This window comes from Heloderma suspectum, chromosome 2, assembly GCF_057233095.1.
Source record: "Heloderma suspectum isolate Gila_16-S chromosome 2, 16-S_ref, whole genome shotgun sequence".
Taxonomy (NCBI): Eukaryota; Metazoa; Chordata; class Lepidosauria; order Squamata; family Helodermatidae; genus Heloderma; species Heloderma suspectum.
In genome coordinates, this window is record NC_139459.1 from 246160600 (window position 1) to 246175716 (window position 15117).

The window sequence follows — 15117 nt, forward strand, 5'->3', positions numbered from 1 at the left end:
AACCTAGATAAAGAACAACAGATAACCTGATTAAACAAATGACACACAAACATGATGCTTTTTCAATGTTTATTTACCCACAACTGATTCAGTGTTCAATATCCATGTATGAAACGGTATGTGAACCTTTAGATTCAGTACCTGGTGGCACCCCCTTGTGCAGCAACGACTTCAAGTAAGCGTTTCCTGTAAGTCTTCGTCAGTCTCACCATTTGGCCCATTCTTCCTTACAAAACTGCTTCAGCTTAGTGACATTTCAGGGCTTTCTTGCATGAAGAGCTTGTTTCAAGTCCCGCCACAATATTTCGATGGGGTTTAGGTATGGGCTTTGACTAGGCCATTCTAAAACATGGAATTTCTTCCACAGCCATTCTTTTCTAGATCTGCCTGTATGTTTAGGATCATTGTCTTGTTGCATGGCCCACTTTCAGTTTAGCTTCACCTTATGGACAGATGGCCTGACATTTTCCTCTAGAATGTTCTGATACACTGCAGAATTCATGGTTGTGTCAAGGATGGCAAGCCGTCCAGGTCCTGAGGCAGCAAAGCAGGCCCAATCTATCACATTCCCACTACCATGCTTGACAGTGGGGATGAAGTTCTTCTGTTCGAACTCAGGCCTTCTTCACCTGGAGCTTTTATTCTACTATTGAGATTGCTCACTCACATAAGTTTGGGGGTCCTTTAGATGACGTCATTAACCTCCAGGGCATCTCCTGCACTAAATGACCTTTATTCCATTGTTTTAACAATCAGAAGTAATGAGCTATTAAATTACCCCACTTGAGTTCCCTCTGTGAAAAAGGAAAAGCCACAATAAGAGGAGCTAGATCAAGGAAACGTATGGAAGACTCAGATAAGGGGGGAAAGGCGGGGAAGGAAGCACATGTAAAGGGAGTCTGTTGTGATCCTGCATTTATAACGGAAGCAGAAATACCATTTTAAATGTGGAATTTTAGTGTAGAGATGCTGTAAGTATTTGTTTTTCACCAGACATAACGTTTCTCATTGAGACCAAAAAGTTCTACCTTTGACTTGTCTACCAGAGAAGACTGTTCCAGAAATCTTGGGGATCATCTATGCGATCTTTAGCAAACTTCAGATGGGCAGCAATGTTCTTTTTAGACGGCAGTGCTGTCCTCCTGGCTATCCTCCCATGAACACCATTCTTGTTCAGTCTTTTTCTGATTGTTGAGTCATGAACACTTATATTACCCAAGGTGACAGTGGCCTGCAGATCCGTGGATGTTATTCTGGGGTTCTTTATTACTTCCTGAAATATGTGCTGGTTTGTTCTTGGAGAGATTTTGGTTGGACAACCTGGGTAGCGTGATTGGGGTCTTGAACCTTCTCCATTTGTAGACTATCTGTCTGACAGTGGGTTGGTGGAACCCCAAATCCTTAATAATGGTTTTGTAACCCTTTCTAAATGGATGAGCAGCAATAACAGCTTTTCTGAGGTCCTCAGAGATGCCTTTTGATCATGATGTCTTTTGATCATGTAGAGAACAGGATTCTCTACGTGAGGCTTTTATCGTGCACTCATGACTGGTCACTCACGAAAGTTTGCGGGTCCTTACACAACGTCATCAATTTCCAGGGCCTCTCCTGTCCTTTGTGACCAATATCACAGCTTTTCCCTTAACAGGGAAAATGTGTGATTAAATCTGGGAAGTGCAATATTGCTGCATGTAAGTGTGCAATTGCACTACACCACAGTGCCATCTAGTGGCTGTTTAATGAAACATATAGAACTTGCAGACAAAGGAAATTCCCGAAAAAAGCAAGGGGAAGCACATGTAAAGAAGCTGATCTTGATCCCACAAAGTATCCAGAAGCAGAAGCCCCGGTAAAGCTGCGGGATAAAAGCATGGTGTAGAGAAGCTCAGTAGGAGATGGTTGGGAATCTTGAGTATCTATCCAAGACCAAGGTCTTTTCCTTCTCTAAAATAGCAGTCCCCATAAACACTGTTCTTGTCCATGCACTCTCCATCTATCTCCTACTAAGTCTAGGGGTCACTTGTACAATGTAGTACATAGAGGTAATTTTTATGGCTGACTTTGAAAACAAACACTTGGGGAGCAGGCACCTTCTTTTCAAGCAAAATTGTGTGCCTGGGAAGCTTGTTCAAGAAAAAATCCTGCCACCACATTTCAGTGGCAAATTCAGCAGCAGGGTAGCAGGGGTGAGTGGGAGGCTGCAAAAAAGGTTGGGGGGGGGCACATGTAGCCTGTGGGTCACATTTTGCCCACCCCTGACTAAGAGGTTGGTTTTCCTCCCCTACAAACCATGATTATGTTTTATGTACTGACAATCTTGTCACATCCACTTCCATGATCTGACTCCATGTTGTAGAGGCCAAAGGTGGGCTTTTGTTAGAGCTAGAAACCATGCCCTTTTATCAACAGAGATCCATCCTCTCTTCCCAAAATGTTTCATGACATGCATCATCTCTCTCTTTTCTATACCCTGTGTAGCACGTCATTTGATGCCCTGCACCTTGATGCCGCAGGACTCTAAGACAAAACCCTGATTTCATGCAGTATTGTTGCGTACTCACTCCTCCCAACATAGGCAAGTACACTCTCTTACACTCTTATCATCATAACTACAACACAATCATAAAGTTGGAAGGGACCTCATAGGTCATCTAGTCCAACCTTTGCCAATGCAGGAAATCAACAACAACAACAACAACAACAAGAAGGCAATGTGCAGCTGTTCCATCACTTTCTCCTTAACAGATTTTTGGTGGTAAGAACAAAGGTGGAAGAAGCAGTAGGAAAACACATGAGGGTCACAAGTAGAAGACGATATTATCTGGACTTTCTGTAACCTTCCATAAACAGCTTACTGAGCATTAGGAGAACTCCCAGTGACAAAGTGTCAAAGTAAAAAGTTATGTACAACATACAAGTTAAGCACCCATGCGAGTTTAGCAATGGGGCAAGGAGGCCATGGTGATCAACACCTTCCCTACTTTCTGCTAGCAAATAACTCTGTTTTCCAGGTAAACAAACCCAATAATAACAACACAAGAAACAACTATGCAGGTAGAAATCCAGCAAGGTGTAGGAGTTATCCAGTTTATTCCATTGAGCATCACACGCATGACTATTTGTCTGCTGGACAGAAGTCATGGATATATGGCCAGTATAATTTGCTCCTGGTCCTCAGTGAACCAGTTTGTTCCCTGGAAGCCATGGTTACTGGCTATAGTTATCCATGCACTGGTAACCTCCCACCTGGATTACTGCAATATGTCATACATGGGGCTACCTCTGACGATGGGCCAGAACCTTCAGTTAAGGCAGAACAAACTGGGATTGGCCATTTTGAACATATTACTCCAGTGCTGTGTGAACTGTACTGGTTGTCAGTCAGTCTGCAGGCCCAATTCAGACTTTTGGTGCTGACCTTTAAAGTCCCAAATGGCTTAGAACCAGTCTACCTGAAGGAGTGCTTTCTCCCATATGTTCCTGCCCATCTGTTAAGATCATTTCAAAGGCTCTTTTCTGGGTGCCACCACCACTCACAAAAGTGCGATGGGCAGCTCCCAGGGAAAGAACCTTCTCTGTAGTGGCCCCCATCTATGGAATACCTGGCATCTTTATTGTATCTATTTAGATGCCACATTAAGACCTTTCTCTTTAAGCAGGCATTTCATCTTTAATCCTTTGCTTGATTATTATTTTATTTCTCAATATTGTTAGTATTTTTAAATGTTTCATATTGTATTATTTGATACTTTTATTGTTGTATTTTTGTTGCTGCTACTTTGTTACTTTGTTGTTGTTTGGTTTACTTATTGTAAACTGAGCGTATTTGCCAGCTGGGCAGTATACTTACACTTACTTACTTACTTACTAAATAAATAAATAAATAAATGATTGCTGTACAAAATGTGCACAAAGCACATGGTCAAAGCCATTCTGGAAACACTTCCCCGGCACTATTTTCAAAGGAGGTGAAGGTCAATCTGGCATAATGGAGTAGGAGTTGGCAACTTAGCTTTTTCTCCTCAGGAGGTGAATAGGCTATGGTCAACCCTGACAGCTTCTGCAAACATAGAAGCTTTAGCTAGTACAACAGATACAGTTTATCAGGGCAGGCTCTACCGTTGGGAAGAGTGAGGCAACTGCCTCAGGCAGCAGATGCTGAAGGACAGGAAGCAGTGGCCAGGTGTCAGAGGACAGAGCTCTGTGTGGTAATGCGGTCTGCCCTGCACTCCCTAAGCTAGCCTGCTGCCCTCGGGTGCAGTGGAAATTGTTGTTCTTTCACCAGTGTTGACGTAAGATTCAGCTGTCAGTCCAGTCAGTTTGTGTGCGTGTGAGTGCATGCGGGTGCCATCCTGTCCTTTGCCTCAGCCAGCAAAACGACATGGGCCAGCCCTGCAGTTTCTGGTAATCTCCCATCTTGTCTTTGAGGAGAGAAACGCAAAATATGATTAGGTACAGCATGGAAACATGAGCCCACGTATGGTAGGGACTGTACTCAGAATTATTGAATTCCCAGCCAGTAGAAAACCCATGAAAGGCATAAAGGTGGTAAGAACTCTACATCAGCAGCTCCTTGTGTTTTCTTTCACCTTGTTCTTCTGCTAACAAGGATGTCTGCATAAACCCCACACCAACGTCCCTGACAGGAATCTCTGCTACCCTTGATGCTTATATCCCCACTTCTTCAAAGTAATATTACTGCACTCATAATTCCTCAGCAGCAGGCACAGAAAAGCATGACTCCTATGTGAGGAATGAGGCAATGAGCAGAAGAAAGTATTCCGGGGGTGCTTCCAGACGAAGGGCTCCTAGTGCTACGAATTAGAAGGCATTGTCCCACCCTTCCATCTTTTTTTTCCTGAACAGATTTTCCATGGCAAGGAAGACGATGGAAGTGGTAGGAAAACAAAGGAGAGTTACAAATTGAAGAGGACAATATTTGGAGCCCTAGTAAAATTCTGTGAATCAGGCAGGGGCGATGGCACAATAAAAGCCTTATTTGAAGAACCCCTGAAGTAGTGTGGAACACAGATTTACCAACTCCATTTTCTAACTTATGGCTTTATTTGGGTTACCTTTGCACTGCAGTGCTGGGCTGATTTTGGTCTTCTTGCTGAGCTCCCTACCCAGCATTGGCATATGTGTGAAGGATCTAGTTATCTACTTCTAGTAATTCATCTCCAGGTAGCTGCTGCTGATGTTGCTGGTGTAATACCTAGAGATGTGATACTAAAAATAGGTCTAGATTCTTACTGGCTGCCTTGTGTGGCATTGGTCTGCCAAGTAGGGAGCATCAAGAAGACAAATATAAGTCCAAAAATAGCCAAACTTACTGCCCAGAACAAAATTTCTGATCTCTTGATCTGACTTTGTTTCTTTTTTCTTTTTTTAACAGCCGCACCAAATGCATGTTTTCACATTTGAGGGAGCCTTTGCAATTGTGTAGCTAGAGATGTGGGATTTTTCTCTTGAACCACAACATATAAGTAGCCAGAAAAAATATAGTGCCACAATTCAAAACCAAATCCCAATATTATGAGCACACATGGTGTGCAATAGCCCGGCATGCTGCGTGCGAAGCAATTAATCCACTGAGATCCGTGAGGATCTCTGTTCCAGCAAATAATTACTTCCCAAAAGTTCCTAGTTTTGAAACTAGAACAGACTACAGCTCCTTTGAAGACATGGGGCCATTTCACACAATGGAATCTCAGGAATTAGGGATGGATTATTATGGCCAGTGCTGCATTTTCCTTGGAAACATGGGCCTTTTAAAATAGCAGATACCCTTTAGAGAAATCCCACTAGTTCAAGGAAGATGTCGAGTGTTCCTAGGGTAGCTACATGTCCTATTTTACAGAGGATGGTCCTCTATTTCAAGGTGTCCCCTATCTGAAGGACTGTCCAGTCCAAGTTTGGGTGAAAGCTAAAAAGAAAAAGACTTAAGAAGGGAGAGCAAGGGCCTGCACCTAGCCGACCAACAGCTAGCGCTTGCTCAGCAGCCTGAGCAGGCACACACTTCCAAAGCTGCATCTATACATATAAACTACCATAAGCAAATATTATGCACATCTGTGTCCTGTTTTCGGTGATGCGTTTTCTCTTTTTTGGTGATGCATAAGTGACCACCCTAATTGTTCCCAAAGAACTGGCTTGTTACAGTCTGTCCAGTACCCAAAGAATCCTTAAGGAGCCTTCAGCTTTATGGAGACCAGCAATAAGGCTGGATTCTAAGCATGACTTGCACGGCTGCCAACTGTCCTAAAACATCAGAGGGCTTAAGTGCTACTCTGCCATTCCACTGTTCCTAAATCAAGCTAACTCTTGAAAATGACTATAAACTCATCTCCATTGCCCAAAATGGACAAGGAATGAGGAACCTCGCCTCCCTGTTCCAAAGTCTACATCCACATCAATTACTGCAAAATGCTCTTTTGGTTGAAAGTACCCTTGTTGGACCCAGCCTGATGCTTCATGAGGCGTGCAACACTGTTTCCACCAGTTTGCCTTTGTCCTGGAAAGAGGGCAAAATGTGTATCAACCAGTGCCACGGAAAGAGCTAGCAGAGCCTTTTGTCGTAGCTCCCATGTATGAGCTTACATGCATACGCAGACCCAAAGTGTGGTCAGGTAAGGTTTGGCTGGCATCTGCTGCTGTTGGGCTTGATTCAAGTGCCTGACCCAATACAAGATTTTATTAGCACTGCTACATAGATGAGAGGCATACATAAAGACGGTAGAGCAAAAGGGAACAAAGGGAAATGAGACAAGAGAGGTGGACAGCACTGAATAGCACCAGGATCGAAACAACAAAGGTTTTGCAAACAGATGCAACTAATCTAGATCACAAACCCAAGTGACATCAGAACACTCCTCTCACTTCAGCTTAAGCTGTTTCCCTCATACTCCTCATTTCAACATTTATATTATCATGCTGCTTATAGAATAGGAGTCTTCATTCTAAAGGAGGCAAGGCCTTCAAGAGTATCCTCATGTAAGCTGGCAAATTTCAGCCAGAGTCAGGGGCGTTGCTAGGCCTGGTCCCATGGGTCCCCAGCCCTGGATCTGTTCCTCAGAGCCCCGAGTGTCCATTGATGCCAATGGAAGATGTTCTTTTAAGCTTAATTGCATGGTGTGGGGGCTATTTTCCTATAGGAAGAAAAGAGGGAAGCGGGGGGGGGGAAAGAAGTGGGGATGGGACACACTAGAGATTGCAAATTAATTCTAATTGAAGAGAAACTATAGCTTTGGGATGAACTTGGGCAGGGGGCAAGTTAAATAATTTATTTTATTTGAGATTATTTAGATGAGAAACTAATTGGCTGGGTTTGCCTTCTGTGAAATATAAATAAATCCTTGTAGTTAAGTTATTTCTAATTTTGCATATAGACATAAAATAACGTATGTAAATTTTATGCAGATGTGTGTCCTATGGGCCAGGGCCCTGAATCTTTTAAGTGCCTAGCAATGCCCCTGCTGTTTTAGCCCAGCACAGCTCTCCTCTGTTCTTTACAACATGCTCCCTTCCCAGGAGGCTACTGTGTGCAACTCACTGTCCTGCCCGCCCTTTTCCACCCGTTCAAGTCACCCAGCCAGGCCGCCTCTTACACTGATGGGCTAACACTAGCAGAAACACAAATAAACGGTACCATTAAATACCCTCTATAATTAGTAACTCCATTTCTAAAATGAAGTGAAAAATGCAATGCTCCCACTGTTTGCTCACTTGAGGCTAAAATCTTGTTCCATGACCCGATAGGGCCATGCCCTCTTCTTTCTAAGAAGGCTTAATAAGGTAATGTTTAGGAGGTTACTATCTTTACAGCTCTTGTCTTATTGCAACTGTGTAAAATGAAATAAAACAATCGAGGTGAAGAAGAACTCCCACAAAGAGTTCATTTCAAAAATATATTGTTTCACTCCAGGAGGTGGTAGAGCAAGACACCATTGCCACCTGTCTGGTTTTGTTGACTCCGCCAGCCACGATTGCCTCTCCTTCTCACTTCCATGGCCATAGGCCTGATTGGGGTTGCCTATGCTCTTGGCTTGCAGTTCAGGCCTGCACTTTTATCGCTCCCAATTCCTGCAGCCCAGCACTGTGCCTGATGGTCCCACCCTTCCTAAGCTTGCCATTGAGGGGGAGTTCTCGGGGAAACATCTGCATGTCCTGGTTCTGCATTCCAGTGCTCTACGAAGAGCATGGGAAGCTGCCATAGGGAAAAGACCAAGGTGCACCAGGTTGGCTCTTGGTTGCCCTGGTTTAAGTCAATCACCTTCTGTCCTCCCCCCCAGTCCTGTCGATAGGAGCAAGACTCTTAAGGATAAGCTGCTAGAATGGTTGTGTCTCTTGAGGGGTACTGCTGCTGGGATGTCAAGCTCTCACTGCTCAGGCAGACTACTCTTGCAATGGAAACGGCTGACAGAACGGTTTTGCCCTTCCCCCTGCAGCCCCCTACCCCCAAATCTGATCGAGAGGGTTGGGGACCCCCTGGAACAGATTGGGAGGGCACATGGGAGGCTGCCAAGAGGAGGCAGGCAAGAGGGAATCCTCTTGCACGAGCATGCTGGCTGAGATGATGGGAGCTGTAGTCCAACACATCTAGAGGGTGCCAAGTGAGGGAAGGCTGTTCAAGGCAAAATGGAGAACTAGCACTCAGACAAGGTTCTAATGGGGAAAGCGCTGCCATTTGCTTACGTTTCCACACAAAGCTTACCTAAGAAATTTAGCCAATGGCCGTCTATGAAGACTGAAGACTCTTTTCCCTTACAGTGGGCAGGGAACCCACCTTGATATTCAGAGTGCAGAGTAGCCTGTTTGCAGAGCCTCTGGTCCATAGCTTTTCATCAGCATGCTGTATTCAAGTGTAGTTACAAAAAGTGACATGTTAGTATCCCCTCCAACACCTGAGCCCAGATAGGCAGCGCAGTACGCTTGTTCTCTGTGTACTGCAGTGAGCTTCTTCTGAGGGGAGAACCAAGCAAAAGATATGTGGTGTCCGTGCCTGCACACGCACATGGGTTCTGTGGACTCAGACAAAAACACAGGCCCTGATAACAAAAGCCTGGCTCATGTAGTTCCAAGTCGTTGGGCAAACACATTACCCTCACAGCGCCTTAACCAACCATGTAACACCAGCTGAGGGTGGACTGTGTAGGGATAAGCTGGAGTTTCTTGACCCATATATCAACCAAGGCAGCTGAAATACGATTTTGGCTTCTTTTTTTAAATAATTGCCTGCACCATCAAGATAAAATATGTGAAGACTGGCGTGATTAATGCACATCAAGGTCAGGGCACCCTTGCAGGGTCATGTTTAACCCACTTTGCACATACTGAGCAGTTCCACCTAATGAAATGCCATCTTTGCATGCTTCCAGGGGGAAAAGCAATTCTGTGTGAGAGTGTGTGTGTGTGTGTGTGTGTGTGTATAGGAAGCGCACAGTGCAACTGACATTCTTCTTAACTACAAGGTGCTTCTGGAGAGACAGCTTCAAGGGCTACCAATCAAAAAAACATTGTGCAGCTATTCCATCTTGTCCTCCAGATTTTCTGTGGTAAGAAAAAAGACGGAAGAAGCAGCGGGAAAACACGGGAGGATGACAAATGGAAGACAACACTGTCTGAATCCTCCGTAAAATTCCATGAATGAGGCAGGGCAAATGCAACAAAAAAGTCATGTCTGGAAGCACCCTTCATTTCTAGTCCATTGTTGGCCTCACTGCAGGAGAGTCACTCTAGGAATGGGACTAATGTGTTCCTTATTCTCTTGCAGGCATCGCTGGTTTTGAGCTGTTATGTCTTAATAGTGAACGCATTTTCACATCCTGATCCTACAGCTACGCACAAGTCACAGCAGTAGACAGAATGGCTTGCACAGATGTTGAAGTCACTGAAGTCAATAGGAGAAAACAGAAAAACATTCTGGAGAAAACATTCTGGAGAAAACAGCTTGAAGATTTGCCTAATAGGGCAGTTGTCAAACATTGCTCATGAGCAATTTGAAAGGGCTAGGCAATCTGGGCACAGAGTACACCTAGGTCCATTAGATGCAACCCATTCACCAAGAGACTGTGTGATTTGTTTGGCAGAAGATGACTAAGAGGGGAGTTTAACCATCCATCTCAGAAATCCCTGTGTGACAACTTAATGGTTCGAAGTGAGTGCCAGGTACAGGCATAGAAGTAAATGTTAGGATTTTGTAAGCCGTAAAATCTTTCTGCAGTCAGAGTCTTGGCTGGCCTTGCTCAGGGTGTGGCCAAGTTCCACTGGGCAGACACAGGACCAATTAGGGAAAGGTCTGAAAGCTTGATTTAGGCTGCTTTCAATGCCAGCTCGATGGCAGGAGTGCTAGAAATGGCCATATGGCCTATAACAAACTTGCGTAACTTGTGACTTGACCCACCAAGCCAATGCAACCTACTAGCCATGTATGGTGGCCAACCAGTGGCTTGATAAATGTCCTGTTTTACTTTGGAACTAGAAGGCCAGAATACATGGCTGGTGGAGGGCATTGGGTATAGTGGGCGTAAATAGTGAAGGTTTGACCTGGAAGGTGGCCTGGAGGGTTATTTCGCTTTCCACCATGCCAATTTTCTGGTTTAAATACGCCCCCCCCCCCGCTGACATTTTTATTTCTCCTTCCACAGCACCTGGACCCAATCTGTAGGAAGCTCTTATGGTGCTGCTTAAATTGGTTAAATCATGGGAGCTTCTGGTCACTGATTTTCCATGTTGCATCGAATTTGGCTCTTAAACATTGTGTAGGTTCTATAGCAACTCAGGCCCTGTTAAGGTGTTTGATATCCAGAGATACTAAACATGCAAGGAGGGAGAGCACACTAGCCCCAATCCCTCCTTTGTCGCGTTGGTTACCCTTGACTCATGGAGGGCGACTTTGTGCAGAGGAGAGCCTCTTGAATGCATGGAGGCTCTCAATGCAATCGAGAACACCAGCCTCCACTGATACAAGCTCTCCTCTTCACAAAGTTAGCCTCCATGAGTAAAGGGTGACAAATGTGACGGAGGAGGTGGGGCTAGCGCTTTCTCCCTCCTTGTGTGTTTGGTTTTTCTGGATACAGAATGCCTGAATAGGGTGGAAGACTCTATAGAAATCTGAGACTGTTTCAGAAAGTAATGCCAATTTAAACATACAGTACAAGCAGTAATTCTGCTTACTACATCCATGTGCCAAATGTCCTCATATAACAATTTTGTGCCATTAAGGTTCACTTCACATATAACTTTTTTCTGATACACAGATGACTTTCTGTGTTGCAAAAAAGCATGCATTTCATAATGGTGGTGCAAATGTCCTTTTCTTTTTTTTTGCTGCATGCATGTAGTGGGGAATCTTCACAACAACAGAATGAGAATGGGTTGGAGTATTATCCCAGATTTTCATGGAATCGGCTTTGGTCCATAAGGGACACACAAAGCAAGAAAAGCTGAGTGTACTGTACCTTAAAAGGCTGCTTTTCATGTGTCACATAGCACTTGAAAGGAACAAGGTTGAGTGAGGGAAGCAGAACTGAACATCATCCACCTGGCAAGGGCTGCTCAATCAATGAGAGAGGCTTGTTTCCCACCCCTGTCCAGGCTTCTCCCTGCTACTATGTTGTTATGAATGTAGAGTGAGTAATTCACAATTCTGAAGGCTAGAAACAGCGCTACAAAGGCAGCCTAGATACTTGTTCCCCACAAGAGCACCCCACCAGCACAAATAAGCCCTGTTCCAGCAAACAGGGAATTCTAGCTCCAACCCCCCGTTCTCCTTCTCTGGCCACTTCTCCCTGTTCGCAGTGACAGGCTTCTCTGCTCTCGTGATCCCAAGACCGTGGTAGATCACTACTGTGATAAAGCCCTTATGTGCATTTGTCTACTGCTTCACAACCCATTTTTACTGCAAGCCTCACAGAGAAGCAAAGTACTGTGACATCAAAGAAGCGACTTAGCACAACATCAGAAAAGCTAAGTAATGCAAACATCGGAGAAGTGCATAATTACGGAGGCTAGTTACTCCCACTGACAAGAAGGAAGTGCAATGCTATTCTGAAAGCTTGAAAGACTGCCTTGATGTATTGGAAAGGCAGGCTAGTTACTCTAGTTACCTAGGGTACCAAGGGCATGGCCAGGTGAAAGGAACACCCCTAGGAATGCCCTGATCATACTGAATTTAGAGTGGAGGGATGGGCACACAGCAGCTGAACTGCAGGGGAGCCCAATTAAAGAAAAACAACAGAGTAAAAGTACTCTGCAAAAATGTGGCTTCCTCACAGGTAAACTCCAGGGTGACTGCAGACTGGCTCCAGGGTGACTGCAGACTGGCCACGATGTCATGTGCTACAAAGGACCTCCAAACAGTCCAAATCCACAGCAAACCCCATGAAGACAGGCCGTAGGTTAGGGTACAATTATTTTATTTATTTAATTTCATTTCTATTACATATGCCTTAAGTAGATGGGCAAGGCAAACGTATCCAACGCACAGGTACAATTTTCCAGTATGGAGGTTGGCATGCATGTGTGTTAGAATGTGTACATTTTTGAGGAGTCAGTGTAGTTTTTCCTACCCTAGTCCAACCTCAGCTTCACAGCCTGTGTGGCACGAATACCTGCTCCCCATTGTGAAGTTGCCTCCCATCCGCATTCTCCATTAATCATAGAATCATAGAATAGTAGGGTTGGAAGGGGCCTACAAGGCCATCGAGTCCAACCCCCTGCTCAATGCAGGAATCCAAGTCAGAGCATCCCTGACAAATGGCTGTCCAGCCTCGTCTTGAAGGTCTCCAGTGTGGGAGAGCCCACCACCTCCCCAGGTAATTGGTTCCATTCTCATATTGCTCTTAAAGTCAGGAAGTTTTTCCTGATGTTCAGCCGGAATCTGGCTTCCTGTAACTTGAGCCCATTATTCCGTGTCCTGCACTCTGGGATGATCAAGAAGAGATCCTGGCCTTCCTCTCTGTGACAACCTTTCAAGTACTTGAAGAGTGCTATCATATCTCCCCTCAGTCTTCTCTTCTCAAGGCTAAACATGCCCGGTTCTTTCAGTCTCTCTTCATAGGGCTTTGTTTCCAGTCCCCTGATCATCTTTGTTGCCCTCCTCTGAACCCTCTCCAGCTTGTCTGCATCCTTCTTAAAGTGTGGTGCCCAGAACTAGACACAGTACTCCAGATGAGGCCCAACCAGTGCTGAGTAGAGGGGAACTAGTACCTCCTGGGATTTGGAAGCTATGCTTCTATTAATTTTGCCAGCAGGCACAATGCTGCAGCATCATGCTTATCTCATTCCATTGATTTGCCTTTTTCATGCTCAAAGGCTTATTTTATTAGGACTCAAAGTACACATTATGGTAAATGGACAGTTTGACGATGTGTGCTTCCCCCTCTGTGTCTCCCTCTGCACCCCACCAACCTCCCCCCCCCACCCACCCTGCTGCACCTCCAATCTCCCACCTACTTCCCCATTGCCATTACTGCTGTTGATACTGCTGCTCCTGCTGCTCTCCGAAGAGCTGTGTTGGCCATAAAAAGCTGCCAGTGCGGCTCTGCAGAGAGATGGCCAGGCCCAAATGCCTGGCTCTGGGGGGTCCTTCCTCAGCGCCAGCCATTGTGGGAGTGAGTGTCCACAGAGACCACCTGTGGTACAGGCAATCTCCAGGGACACCCTGCCCCCACAATGCCTGACTCTAAAGAAGGATCCCTCAGAGCCAGGCATTTGGGCCTGGCAGTGGTGTAGTGGAGGAGGGGCTCGCAGGGACGCAGCCCCAGCACTTTTTCATTAGCAGGGCCTCTGATGTCATCTGCCACCCCCCTCAGAATTCCCTGTTCCCTCTGAGCTTAGCTGCGATCCCCACCGTAGCTGTGGCGGAATGAATTTTCCAAGCAATAATATATTGTTCCTTGTTGGAATGCAAAGTATTTGGGAAGACTTGGTCTGGAACGGGCAAGTAAGACCTATTCACTTTACCAAAGATGTGCTCCTGGTGGAGATGAAAACTCCTAGAACTGGTTTGTTGATGTGGATCGACACAGCTGCCTGAAATGTTTGGACTGCTCTTGAAGACTGTCACAATGAGCTCCCGCACTTCCAAATTTACCACTACCCCACTGTGTGTGTGTGTGTGTGTTTCAGTCCAGCTGGGTGTGGGGATGCTTCTGTTGGAGGGGAGGGGGGAGATATAATGAAGGAGCTCAGGGAAGGCTAATGGGTAATGTTGGGACGCTAAGGGAGTATGCAAGGGGGCTGTTTAAATGACAATGGATCTGTCCATGAGGGCTGAGCTGAGAGGGTGAAGCTTCCATGGAGTATCATATTTTGAAAACCTAAAATGTTTGCATTTGAGTGAGTGAGTGGAAAAGATTTTAACACCCCTGCATTTTTTCTCAGACGCCCAGTTGAAATACCCCTGCCTTGCTCTCAGCTGCACTGTTTCTGGATCCCAGCTGAAGGCTGTATTTCTCACAAGGTTGTACACTCTTAGAAAGGGGCGTGGCTGTGACTGTCACGGAGGGACCCCGCACTTCTGGATTTGCCACTACACTACTGGGGCCTGGCCAAGTCGGCTGCTTTTTACCCCCGATGTGGCTCTTCAGAGAGACTGCCTGCCCTGTGGATTGTCTTGAGAGGATCCTCAGGATGAGCCAGAAGCTGGGTAGCTGTTCCATGGAGCCCCGCCGGGTGCTCTCCCCCTGCGGCATTTGCTACAGCAGGGAGGGGGCCACGGGGGCTCTCTGGAGCACTTGCTGCTGCCGCTGGGTGCTGAGGCGGGTGCTGTGCCAAATGCCACAGTTGGAGAGCAGCCGGTGGGGCTCTCTGAAGCACCCGCTCACCCGGCAGCACCGGCCCAGCAGCACCAGCTGTGGGGCCTCCTGGCAGTGGTAGTGCAGGGTGCATGGAATTTCCTGCTCTGCCACCTGATGCGGGCACTGCAGCACTTCCTGGTGGGGCCAGCCCCGTTGTTTCCTAATCTTCAATTAGTTCAGCGCTAGATGTGATTATTGTCATCCTATGACAATTTTGCTGCAGGGCTCTTCTGCTATTGTACCCCAAACTATATTACTTGTTTTAATGAATAACTAGGCAAACAGGGCTGTACCGTTTGCTTTCGGCCAAATCAGA